The sequence below is a fragment of the Taudactylus pleione genome, unplaced genomic scaffold (genome assembly GCF_031769625.1).
Source record: "Taudactylus pleione unplaced genomic scaffold, aTauple2 ptg000070l, whole genome shotgun sequence".
Taxonomy (NCBI): domain Eukaryota; kingdom Metazoa; phylum Chordata; class Amphibia; order Anura; family Myobatrachidae; genus Taudactylus; species Taudactylus pleione.
Genome location: NW_028284472.1, coordinates 1,236,666 through 1,250,332, shown reverse-complemented (window position 1 = coordinate 1,250,332; position 13,667 = coordinate 1,236,666). Strand labels below are relative to the sequence as shown.

At 36.6% G+C, this 13,667-nt stretch overlaps 4 non-coding genes across 4 annotated transcripts; all 4 read left to right on the top strand.

The window, feature by feature from the left end:
• Window positions 1-950: 950 nt before the first annotated feature.
• Window positions 951-1,022, top strand: TRNAA-UGC (transfer RNA alanine (anticodon UGC)). The gene has a single exon. It is a non-coding gene; the product is annotated as a tRNA-Ala (tRNA).
• A 7,222-nt stretch (window positions 1,023-8,244) lies between these two features.
• Window positions 8,245-8,316, top strand: TRNAA-UGC (transfer RNA alanine (anticodon UGC)). Its single transcript has one exon. It is a non-coding gene; the product is annotated as a tRNA-Ala (tRNA).
• Window positions 8,317-10,081: 1,765 nt separating this feature from the next.
• On the top strand, window positions 10,082-10,153 carry TRNAA-UGC (transfer RNA alanine (anticodon UGC)). The gene has a single exon. It is a non-coding gene; the product is annotated as a tRNA-Ala (tRNA).
• A 1,762-nt stretch (window positions 10,154-11,915) lies between these two features.
• On the top strand, window positions 11,916-11,987 carry TRNAA-UGC (transfer RNA alanine (anticodon UGC)). The gene has a single exon. It is a non-coding gene; the product is annotated as a tRNA-Ala (tRNA).
• Window positions 11,988-13,667: the final 1,680 nt, after the last annotated feature.

Genomic DNA, 13,667 nt, shown 5'->3' with positions numbered 1-13,667 from the left:
TGCAATCACTTGTGCATAAAAATATAGCATCTCATAGGGGATGTAGCTCGGTGGTAGAGTGCATATATGAGGACAAGGGTTCAATCCCCGGCATCTCCATGTTTTGCAAAATACAGCTTTTTGCCATATGTAAACTCTCTAGAAGAGCCACAGATAACAAGCAATCCAATAAAAGTACTCTACAGCAACAGTCAAAGTTGAATACAAATCATAAAAAATCAATCAAATATGATTATATTCAACATCGTCTTCATACCGTTTTTCAAAGTAAAGTTCCCATTGATTGCCTATAGCCATTCTGCTACACTGAGGGAAAACATATGGTAAGTAGGAAATAGATTATTTATTTTCAGTGGGAAATGAAGGCTACTACCTGAGCAAAGTTTAATAAAAGAGCGAGACAAATAATATAGTAAAACTAATTGATTAAGATTGAGAGACAAGTTCAAACACTTTGTGAACAAAAAGAGGATGGACATGGGCTTGGAGGGCAAGCACTTAATGAAATTCCAAAGCATGGAATGATGACAACATATCAACTCTAGATAGATTGTCTGGTGAAGCATTAGTTAGCAATGCCCAAGAGGCAGTCATAGCATGCATCCTTTGTGCCCTTCTACTAAGTTCAGACACTGATGACCAAACAGAATGTAAGAAAGCCCTCTAGTTAGCAAAACTTGATCAATATCCACACCATTCATTAGAAAAAGTAGGGTATTCTGATGACAAACCAGTCTCTGATGGAGAACTTTAAGAGCATTCCAATGTTTGGAATGGGCATCTCCTTGCATTCTCATCAGCCATGAAAACCATAAAGTCCTTGAAGTCAAGCATGGTATAATGATTATACTTCCATCCTCTAAGATGTCCCTAATAACACTGAAAAGTAGTAAATCTCTAGTGAAATGTAAAGCTGCAATCACTTTTGTATAAAAATATAGCAGCTCATAGGGGATGTAGCTCAGTGGTAGAGCGCATGCTTTGCATGTATGAGGCCCTGGTTTCAATCCCCGGCATCTCCATGTTTTGCAAAATGCAGCTTTTTACCATATGTAAACTCTCTAGAAGAGCCACAGATAACAAGCAATCCAATAAAAGTACTCTACAGCAACAGTCAAAGTTGAATACAAATCATAAAAAATCAATCAAATATGATTATATTCAACATCGTCTTCATACCATTTTTCAAAGTAAAGTTCCCATTGAATGCCTATAGCCATTCTCCTACACTGAGGGAAAACATATGGTAAGTAGGAAATAGATTTTTTATTTTCAGTGGGAACTGAAGGCGACTACCTGAGCAAAGTTTAATAAAAGAGCGAGACAAATAATATAGTAAAACTAATTGATTAAGATTGAGAGACAAGTTTAAACACTTTGTGAACAAAAAGAGGATGGACAAGGGCTTGGAGGGCAAGCACTTAATGAAATTTCAAAGCATGGAATGATGACAACATATCAACTCTAGATAGATTGTCTGGTGAAGCATTAGTTATCAATGCCCAAGAGGCAGTCATAGCATGCATCCTTTGTGCCCTTCTACTAAATTCTGACACTGATGACCAACAGAATGTAAGAAAGCCCTCTAGTTAGCAAAACTTGATCAATATCTACACCATTCATTAGTAAAAGTAGGGGATTCTGATGATAAACCAGTCTCTGATGGAGAACTTTAAGAGCATTTATATGTTCGGAATGGCCATCTCCTTGTATTCTCATCAGCCATGAAAACCATAAAGTCCTTGAAGTCAAGCATGGTATAATGGTTATACTTCCATCCTCTAAGATGTCCCTAATAACACTGAAAAGTAGTAAATCTCTAGTGAAATGTAAAGCTGCAATCACTTTTGCATAAGAAAATAGCAGCTCTAAGGGGATGTAGCTCAGTGCTTTGCATGTAGGAGGCCCCGGGTTCAATCCCAGGCATCTCCATGTTTTGCAAAATACAGCTTTTTACAATATGTAAACTCTCTAGAAGAGAAACAGATAACAAGCAAACCAATAAAAGTAATCTACAGCAATAGTCAAAGTTGAATACAAATCATAAAAAATCAATCAAATATGATTATTTTCAACATCTTCTTCATACCATTTTTCAAAGTAAAGTTCTCATTGAATGCCTATTGCCATTCTCCTACACTGAGGGAAAACATATGGAAAGTAGGGAATTTTTTTTTTTATTTTCTGTGGGAACTCAATGCGACTACCTGAGCAAAGTTTAATAAAAGAGTGAGACAAATAATATAGTAAAACTAATTGATTAAGATTGAGAGACAAGTTCAAACACTTTGTGAACAGAAAGAGGATGGACAAGGGCTTGGAGGGCAAGCGCTTAATGAAATTTCAAAGCATGGAATGATGACATATCAACTCTAAGATAGATTGTCTGGTGAAGCATTAGTTAGCAATGCCCAAGAGGCAGTCATAGCATGCATCCCTTGTGCCCTTCTACTAAATTCTGACACTGATGACCAAACAGAATGTAAGAAAGCCCTCTAGTTAGCAAAACTTGATCAATATCTCCACCATTCATTATTAAAAGTAAGGGATTCTGATGATAAACCAGTCTCTGATGGAGAACTTTAAGAGCATTCCAATGTTCGGAATGGGCATCTCCTTGCATTCTCATCAGCCAAGAAAACCATAAAGTCCTTGAAGTCAAGCATGGTGTAAATGGTTATACTTCCATCCTCTAAGATGTCCCTAATAACACTGAAAAGTAGTAAATCTCTAGTGAAATGTAAAGCTGCAATCACTTTTGTATTAAAAATATAGCAGCTCAGTGGTAGAGCACATGCTTTGCATGTATGAGGCCCCGGGTTCATTCCCCGGCACCTCCATATTTTGCAAAATACAGATTTTTACCATATGTAAACTCTGTAGAAGAGTCACAGATAACAAGCAATCCAATAAAAGTACTCTACAGCAATTGTCAAAGTTGAAAACAAATCATAAAATATCAATCAAATATGATTATATTCAACATCGTCTTCATACCATTTTTCAAAGTAAAGTTCCCATTGAATGCCTATTGCCATTCTCCTACACTGAGGGAAATCATATGGTAAGTAGGAAATAGATTTTTTATTTTCAGTGGGAACTGAAGGTGACTACCTGAGCAAAGTTTAATAAAAGAGCGAGACAAATAATATAGTAAAACTAATTGATTAAGATTGAGAGACATATTCAAACACTTTGTGAACAAAAAGAGGATGGACATGGGCTTGGAGGGCAAGCACTTAATGAAATTTCAAAGCATGGATTGATGACAATATATTAACTGTAGCTAGATTGTCTGGTGAAGAATTAGCTAGCTAGCCCAAGAGGCAGTAATAGCATGCATCCTTTGTGCTCTTCTACTAAGTTCTGACACTGATGACCAAACAGAATGTAAGAAAGCCCTCTAGTTAGCAAAACTTGATCAATATCCACACCATTCATTAGTAAAAGTAGGGGATTCTGATGATAAACCATTCTCTGATGGAGAACTTTAAGAGCATTCCAATGTTCGGAATGGGCATCTACTTGAATTCTCATCAGCAATGAAAACCATAAAGTCCTTGAAGTCAAGCATGGTATAATGGTTATACTTCCATCCTCTAAGATGTCCCTAATAACACTGAAAAGTAGTAAATCTCTAATGAAATGTAAAGCTGCAATCACTTGTGCATAAAAATATAGCATCTCATAGGGGATGTAGCTCGGTGGTAGAGTGCATATATGAGGACAAGGGTTCAATCCCCGGCATCTCCATGTTTTGCAAAATGCAGCTTTTTACCATATGTAAACTCTCTAGAAGAGCCACAGATAACAAGCAATCCAATAAAAGTACTCTACAGCAACAGTCAAAGTTGAATACAAATCATAAAAAATCAATCAAATATGATTATATTCAACATCGTCTTCATACCATTTTTCAAAGTAAAGTTCCCATTGAATGCATATAGCCATTCTCCTACACTGAGGGAAAACATATGGTAAGTAGGAAATAAATTTTTTATTTTCAGTGGGAACTGAAGGCGACTACCTGAGCAAAGTTTAATAAAAGAGCGAGACAAATAATATAGTAAAACTAATTGATTAAGATTGAGAGACAAGTTCAAACACTTTGTGAACAAAAAGAGGATGGACAAGGGCTTGGAGGGCAAGCACTTAATGAAATTTCAAAGCTTGAAATGATGACAACATATCAACTCTACATAGATTGTCTGGTGAAGCATTAGTTAGCAATGCCCAAGAGGCAGTCATAGCATGCATCCCTTGTGCCCTTCTACTAAATTCTGACACTGATGACCAAACAGAATGTAAGAAAGCCCTCTAGTTAGCAAAACTTGATCAATATCTCCAATATTCATTAGTAAAAGTAGGGGATTCTGATGATAAATCAGTCTCTGATGGAGAACTTTAAGAGCATTCCAATGCTCGGAATGGGCATCTCCTTGCATTCTCATCAGCCATGAAAACCATAAAGTCCTTGAAGTCAAGCATGGTATAATGGTTATACTTCCATCCTCTAAGATGTCCCTAATAACGCTGAAAAGTAGTAAATCTCTAGTGAAATGTAAAGCTGCAATCACTTTTGCATAAGAAAATAGCAGCTCTAAGGGGATGTAGCTCAGTGCTTTGCATGTAGGAGGCCCCGGGTTCAATCCCAGGCATCTCCATGTTTTGCAAAATACAGCTTTTTACCATATGTAAACTCTCTAGAAGAGACACAGATAACAAGCAAACCAATAAAAGTAATCTACAGCAATAGTCAAAGTTGAATACAAATCATAAAAAATCAATCAAATATGATTATTTTCAACATCTTCTTCATACCATTTTTCAAAGTAAAGTTCCCATTGAATGCCTATTGCCATTCTCCTACACTGAGGGAAAACATATGGAAAGTAGGGAATAGTTTTTTTTATTTTCAGTGGGAACTGAAGGCGACTACCTGAGCAAAGTTTAATAAAAGAGTGAGACAAATGATATAGCAAAACTAAGTGATTAAGATTGAGAGACAAGTTCAAACACTTTGTGAACAGAAAGAGGATGGACAAGGGCTTGGAGGGCAAGCACTTAATGAAATTTCAAAGCATGGAATGATGACAACATATCAACTCTAGATAGATTGTCTGGTGAAGCATTAGTAAGCAATGCCCAAGAGGCAGTCATAGCATGCATCCTTTGTGCCCTTCTACTAAATTCTGACACTGATGACCAAACAGAATGTAAGAATGCCCTCTAGTTAGCAAAACTTGATCAATATCTACACCATTCATTAGTAAAAGTAGGGGATTCTGATGATAAACCAGTCTCTGATGGAGAACTTTAAGAGCATTTCAAAGTTTGGAATGGGCATCTCCTTGCATTCTCATCAGCCATGAAAACCATAAAGTCCTTGAAGTCAAGCATGGTATAATGGTAATACTTCCATCCTCTAAGATGTCTCTAATAACACTGAAAAGTAGTAAATTTATAGTGAAAAATAAAGCTGCAATCACTTTTGTATAAAACTATAGCAGCTCATAGGGGATATAGCTCAGTGGTAGAGCGCATGCTTTGCATGTATGAGGCATCTCCATGTTTTGCAAAATGCAGCTTTTTACCATATGTAAACTCTCTAGAAGAGCCACAGATAACAAGCAATCCAATAAAAGTACTCTACAGCAACAGTCAAAGTTGAATACAAATCATAAAAAATCAATCAAATATGATTATATTCAACATCGTCTTCATACCATTTTTCAAAGTAAAGTTCCCATTGAATGCCTATAGCCATTCTCCTACACTGAGGGAAAACATATGGTAAGTAGGAAATAGATTATTTATTTTCAGTGGGAACTGAAGGCTACTACCTGAGCAAAGTTTAATAAAAGAGCGAGACAAATAATATAGTAAAACTAATTGATTAAGATTGAGAGACAAGTTTAAACACTTTGTGAACAAAAAGAGGATGGACAAGGGCTTGGAGGGCAAGCACTTAATTAAATTTTAAAGCATGGATTGATGACAACATATCAACTGTAGCTAGATTGTCTGGTGAAGCATTAGCTAGCTAGCCCAAGAGGCAGTAATAGCATGCATCCTTTGTGCTCTTCTACTAAGTTCTGACACTGATGACCAAACAGAATGTAAGAAAGCCCTCTAGTTAGCAAAACTTGATCAATATCCACACCATTCATTAGTAAAAGTAGGGGATTCTGATGATAAACCATTCTCTGATGGAGAACTTTAAGAGCATTCCAATGTTCGGAATGGGCATCTACTTGCATTCTCATCAGCAATGAAAACCATAAAGTCCTTGAAGTCAAGCATGGTATAAAGGTTATACTTCCATCCTCTAAGATGTCCCTAATAACACTGAAAAGTAGTAAATCTCTAGTGAAATGTAAAGCTGCAATCACTTTTGCATAAGAAAATAGCAGCTCTAAGGGGATGTAGCTCAGTGCTTTGCATGTAGGAGGCCCCGGGTTCAATCCCAGGCATCTCCATGTTTTGCAAAATACAGCTTTTTACCATATGTAAACTCTCTAGAAGAGACACAGATAACAAGCAAACCAATAAAAGTAATCTACAGCAATAGTCAAAGTTGAATACAAATCATAAAAAATCAATCAAATATGATTATTTTCAACATCTTCTTCATACCATTTTTCAAAGTAAAGTTTCCATTGAATGCCTATTGCCATTCTCCTACACTGAGGGAAAACATATGGAAAGTAGGGAATAGTTTTTTTTATTTTCAGTGGGAACTGAAGGCGACTACCTGAGCAAAGTTTAATAAAAGAGCGAGACAAATAATATAGTAAAACTAATTGATTAAGATTGAGAGACAAGTTTAAACACTTTGTGAACAGAAAGAGGATGGACAAGGGCTTGGAGGGCAAGCACTTAATGAAATTTCAAAGCATGGAATGATGACAACATATCAACTCTAGATAGATTGTCTGGTGAAGCATTAGTTAGCAATGCCCAAGAGGCAGTCATAGCATGCATCCTTTGTGCCCTTCTACTAAATTCTGACACTGATGACCAAACAGAATGTAAGAAAGCCCTCTAGTTAGCAAAACTTGATCAATATCTACACCAGTCATTAGTAAAAGTAGTGGATTCTGATGATAAACCAGTCTCTGATGGAGAACTTTAAGAGCATTCCAATGTTCGGAATGGGCATCTCCTTGCATTCTCATCAGCCATGAAAACCATAAAGTCCTTGAAGTCAAGCATGGTATAATGGTTATACTTCCATCCTCTAAGATGTCCCTAATAACACTGAAAAGTAGTAAATCTCTTGTGAAATATAAAGCTGCAATCACTTTTGCATAAGAAAATAGCAGCTCTAAGGGGATGTAGCTCAGTGCTTTGCATGTAGGAGGCCCCGGGTTCAATCCCAGGCATCTCCATGTTTTGCAAAATACAGCTTTTTACCATGTGTAAACTCTCTAGAAGAGACACAGATAACAAGCAAATCAATAAAAGTAATCTACAGCAATAGTCATAGTTGAATACAAAAAAATAAAAAATCAATCAAATATGATTATTTTCAACATCTTCTTCATACCATTTTTCAAAGTAAAGTTTCCATTGAATGCCTATTGCCATTCTCCTACACTGAGGGAAAACATATGGAAAGTAGGGAATAGTTTTTTTTATTTTCAGTGGGAACTGAAGGCGAATACCTGAGCAAAGTTTAATAAAAGAGTGAGACAAATGATATTGTAAAACTAATTGATTAAGATTGAGAGACAAGTTCAAACACTTTGTGAACAGAAAGAGGATGGACAAGGGCTTGGAGGGCAAGCACTTAATGAAATTTCAAAGCATGGAATGATGACAACATATCAACTCTAGATAGATTGTCTGGTGAAGCATTAGTTAGCAATGCCCAAGAGGCAGTTATAGCATGCATCCTTTGTGCCCTTCTACTAAATTCTGACACTGATGACCAAACAGAATGTAAGAATGCCCTCTAGTTAGCAAAACTTGATCAATATCTACACCATTCATTAGTAAAAGTAGGGGATTCTGATGATAAACCAGTCTCTGATGGAGAACTTTAAGAGCATTCCAATGTTTGGAATGGGCATCTCCTTGCATTCTCATCAGCCATGAAAACCATAAAGTTCTTGAAGTCAAGCATGGTATAATGGTTATACTTCCATCCTCTAAGATGTCTCTAATAACACTGAAAAGTAGTAAATTTCTAGTGAAAAGTAAAGCTGCAATCACTTTTGTATAAAAATATAGCTGCTCATAGGGGATGTAGCTCAGTGGTAGAGCGCATGCTTTGCATGTATGAGGCCCCGGGTTCAATCTCTGGCATCTCCATGTTTTGCAAAATGCAGCTTTTTACCATATGTAAACTCTCTAGAAGAGCCACAGATAACAAGCAATCCAATAAAAGTACTCTACAGCAACAGTCAAAGTTGAATACAAATCATAAAAAATCAATCAAATATGATTATATTCAACATCGTCTTTATACCATTTTTCAAAGTAAAGTTCCCATTGAATGCCTATAGCCATTCTCCTACACTGAGGGAAAACATATGGAAAGTAGGGAATAGTTTTTTTTATTTTCAGTGGGAACTGAAGGCGACTACCTGAGCAAAGTTTAATAAAAGAGCGAGACAAATAATATAGTAAAACTAATTGATTAAGATTGAGAGACAAGTTTAAACACTTTGTGAACAGAAAGAGGATGGACAAGGGCTTGGAGGGCAAGCACTTAATGAAATTTCAAAGCATGGAATGATGACAACATATCAACTCTAGATAGATTGTCTGGTGAAGCATTAGTTAGCAATGCCCAAGAGGCAGTCATAGCATGCATCCTTTGTGCCCTTCTACTAAATTCTGACACTGATGACCAAACAGAATGTAAGAAAGCCCTCTAGTTAGCAAAACTTGATCAATATCTACACCAGTCATTAGTAAAAGTAGTGGATTCTGATGATAAACCAGTCTCTGATGGAGAACTTTAAGAGCATTCCAATGTTCGGAATGGGCATCTCCTTGCATTCTCATCAGCCATGAAAACCATAAAGTCCTTGAAGTCAAGCATGGTATAATGGTTATACTTCCATCCTCTAAGATGTCCCTAATAACACTGAAAAGTAGTAAATCTCTTGTGAAATATAAAGCTGCAATCACTTTTGCATAAGAAAATAGCAGCTCTAAGGGGATGTAGCTCAGTGCTTTGCATGTAGGAGGCCCCGGGTTCAATCCCAGGCATCTCCATGTTTTGCAAAATACAGCTTTTTACCATATGTAAACTCTCTAGAAGAGACACAGATAACAAGCAAATCAATAAAAGTAATCTACAGCAATAGTCATAGTTGAATACAAAAAAATAAAAAATCAATCAAATATGATTATTTTCAACATCTTCTTCATACCATTTTTCAAAGTAAAGTTTCCATTGAATGCCTATTGCCATTCTCCTACACTGAGGGAAAACATATGGAAAGTAGGGAATAGTTTTTTTTATTTTCAGTGGGAACTGAAGGCGAATACCTGAGCAAAGTTTAATAAAAGAGTGAGACAAATGATATTGTAAAACTAATTGATTAAGATTGAGAGACAAGTTCAAACACTTTGTGAACAGAAAGAGGATGGACAAGGGCTTGGAGGGCAAGCACTTAATGAAATTTCAAAGCATGGAATGATGACAACATATCAACTCTAGATAGATTGTCTGGTGAAGCATTAGTTAGCAATGCCCAAGAGGCAGTTATAACATGCATCCTTTGTGCCCTTCTACTAAATTCTGACACTGATGACCAAACAGAATGTAAGAATGCCCTCTAGTTAGCAAAACTTGATCAATATCTACACCATTCATTAGTAAAAGTAGGGGATTCTGATGATAAACCAGTCTCTGATGGAGAACTTTAAGAGCATTCCAATGTTTGGAATGGGCATCTCCTTGCATTCTCATCAGCCATGAAAACCATAAAGTTCTTGAAGTCAAGCATGGTATAATGGTTATACTTCCATCCTCTAAGATGTCTCTAATAACACTGAAAAGTAGTAAATTTCTAGTGAAAAGTAAAGCTGCAATCACTTTTGTATAAAAATATAGCTGCTCATAGGGGATGTAGCTCAGTGGTAGAGCGCATGCTTTGCATGTATGAGGCCCCGGGTTCAATCTCTGGCATCTCCATGTTTTGCAAAATGCAGCTTTTTACCATATGTAAACTCTCTAGAAGAGCCACAGATAACAAGCAATCCAATAAAAGTACTCTACAGCAACAGTCAAAGTTGAATACAAATCATAAAAAATCAATCAAATATGATTATATTCAACATCGTCTTTATACCATTTTTCAAAGTAAAGTTCCCATTGAATGCCTATAGCCATTCTCCTACACTGAGGGAAAACATATGGTAAGTAGGAAATAGATTATTTATTTTCAGTGGGAACTGAAGGCTACTACCTGAGCAAAGTTTAATAAAAGAGCGAGACAAATAATATAGTAAAACTAATTGATTAAGATTGAGAGACAAGTTCAAACACTTTGTGAACAAAAAGAGGATGGACATGGGCTTGGAGGGCAAGCACTTAATGAAATTTCAAAGCATGGAATGATGACAACATATCAACTCTAGATAGATTGTCTGGTGAAGCATTAGTTAGCAATGCCCAAGAGGCAGTCATAGCATGCATCCTTTGTGCCCTTCTACTAAGTTCTGACACTGATGACCAAACAGAATGTAAGAAAGCCCTCTAGTTAGCAAAACTTGATCAATATCCACACCATTCATTAGAAAAAGTAGGGTATTCTGATGACAAACCAGTCTCTGATGGAGAACTTTAAGAGCATTCCAATGTTTGGAATGGGCATCTCCTTGCATTCTCATCAGCCATGAAAACCATAAAGTCCTTGAAGTCAAGCATGGTATAATGGTTATACTTCCATCCTCTAAGATGTCCCTAATAACACTGAAAAGTAGTAAATCTCTAGTGAAATGTAAAGCTGCAATCACTTTTGCATAAGAAAATAGCAGCTCTAAGGGGATGTAGCTCAGTGCTTTGCATGTAGGAGGCCCCGGGTTCAATCCCAGGCATCTCCATGTTTTGCAAAATACAGCTTTTTACCATATGTAAACTCTCTAGAAGAGACACAGATAACAAGCAAACCAATAAAAGCAATCTACAGCAATAGTCAAAGTTGAATACAAATCATAAAAAATCAATCAAATATGATTATTTTCAACATCTTCTTCATACCATTTTTCAAAGTAAAGTTCCCATTGAATGCCTATTGCCATTCTCCTACACTGAGGGAAAACATATGGTAAGTAGGAAATAGATTTTTTATTTTCAGTGGGAACTGAAGGCTACTACCTGAGCAAAGTTTAATAAAAGAGCGAGACAAATAATATAGTAAAACTAATTGATTAAGATTGAGAGACAAGTTCAAACACTTTGTGAACAAAAAGAGGATGGACATGGGCTTGGAGGGCAAGCACTTAATGAAATTCCAAAGCATGGAATGATGACAACATATCAACTCTAGATAGATTGTCTGGTGAAGCATTAGTTAGCAATGCCCAAGAGGCAGTCATAGCATGCATCCTTTGTGCCCTTCTACTAAGTTCTGACACTGATGACCAAACAGAATGTAAGAAAGCCCTCTAGTTAGCAAAACTTGATCAATATCCACACCATTCATTAGAAAAAGTAGGGTATTCTGATGACAAACCAGTCTCTGATGGAGAACTTTAAGAGCATTCCAATGTTTGGAATGGGCATCTCCTTGCATTCTCATCAGCCATGAAAACCATAAAGTCCTTGAAGTCAAGCATGGTATAATGATTATACTTCCATCCTCTAAGATGTCCCTAATAACACTGAAAAGTAGTAAATCTCTAGTGAAATGTAAAGCTGCAATCACTTTTGTATAAAAATATAGCAGCTCATAGGGGATGTAGCTCAGTGGTAGAGCGCATGCTTTGCATGTATGAGGCCCCGGTTTCAATCCCCGGCATCTCCATGTTTTGCAAAATGCAGCTTTTTACCATATGTAAACTCTCTAGAAGAGCCACAGATAACAAGCAATCCAATAAAAGTACTCTACAGCAACAGTCAAAGTTGAATACAAATCATAAAAAATCAATCAAATATGATTATATTTAACATCGTCTTCATACCATTTTTCAAAGTAAAGTTCCCATTGAATGCCTATAGCCATTCTCCTACACTGAGGGAAAACATATGGTAAGTAGGAAATAGATTTTTTATTTTCAGTGGGAACTGAAGGCGACTACCTGAGCAAAGTTTAATAAAAGAGCGAGACAAATAATATAGTAAAACTAATTGATTAAGATTGAGAGACAAGTTTAAACACTTTGTGAACAAAAAGAGGATGGACAAGGGCTTGGAGGGCAAGCACTTAATGAAATTTCAAAGCATGGAATGATGACAACATATCAACTCTAGATAGATTGTCTGGTGAAGCATTAGTTAGCAATGCCCAAGAGGCAGTCATAGCATGCATCCTTTGTGCCCTTCTACTAAGTTCTGACACTGATGACCAACAGAATGTAAGAAAGCCCTCTAGTTAGCAAAACTTGATCAATTTCCACACCATTCATTAGAAAAAGTAGGGTATTCTGATGACAAACCAGTCTCTGATGGAGAACTTTAAGAGCATTCCAATGTTTGGAATGGGCATCTCCTTGCATTCTCATCAGCCATGAAAACCATAAAGTCCTTGAAGTCAAGCATGGTATAATGGTTATACTTCCATCCTCTAAGATGTCCCTAATAACACTGAAAAGTAGTAAATCTCTAGTGAAATGTAAAGCTGCAATCACTTTTGCATAAGAAAATAGCAGCTCTAAGGGGATGTAGCTCAGTGCTTTGCATGTAGGAGGCCCCGGGTTCAATCCCAGGCATCTCCATGTTTTGCAAAATACAGCTTTTTACCATATGTAAACTCTCTAGAAGAGACACAGATAACAAGCAAACCAATAAAAGCAATCTACAGCAATAGTCAAAGTTGAATACAAATCATAAAAAATCAATCAAATATGATTATTTTCAACATCTTCTTCATACCATTTTTCAAAGTAAAGTTCCCATTGAATGCCTATTGCCATTCTCCTACACTGAGGGAAAACATATGGTAAGTAGGAAATAGATTTTTTATTTTCAGTGGGAACTGAAGGCTACTACCTGAGCAAAGTTTAATAAAAGAGCGAGACAAATAATATAGTAAAACTAATTGATTAAGATTGAGAGACAAGTTCAAACACTTTGTGAACAAAAAGAGGATGGACATGGGCTTGGAGGGCAAGCACTTAATGAAATTCCAAAGCATGGAATGATGACAACATATCAACTCTAGATAGATTGTCTGGTGAAGCATTAGTTAGCAATGCCCAAGAGGCAGTCATAGCATGCATCCTTTGTGCCCTTCTACTAAGTTCTGACACTGATGACCAAACAGAATGTAAGAAAGCCCTCTAGTTAGCAAAACTTGATCAATATCCACACCATTCATTAGAAAAAGTAGGGTATTCTGATGACAAACCAGTCTCTGATGGAGAACTTTAAGAGCATTCCAATGTTTGGAATGGGCATCTCCTTGCATTCTCATCAGCCATGAAAACCATAAAGTCCTTGAAGTCAAGCATGGTATAATGATTATACTTCCATCCTCTAAGATGTC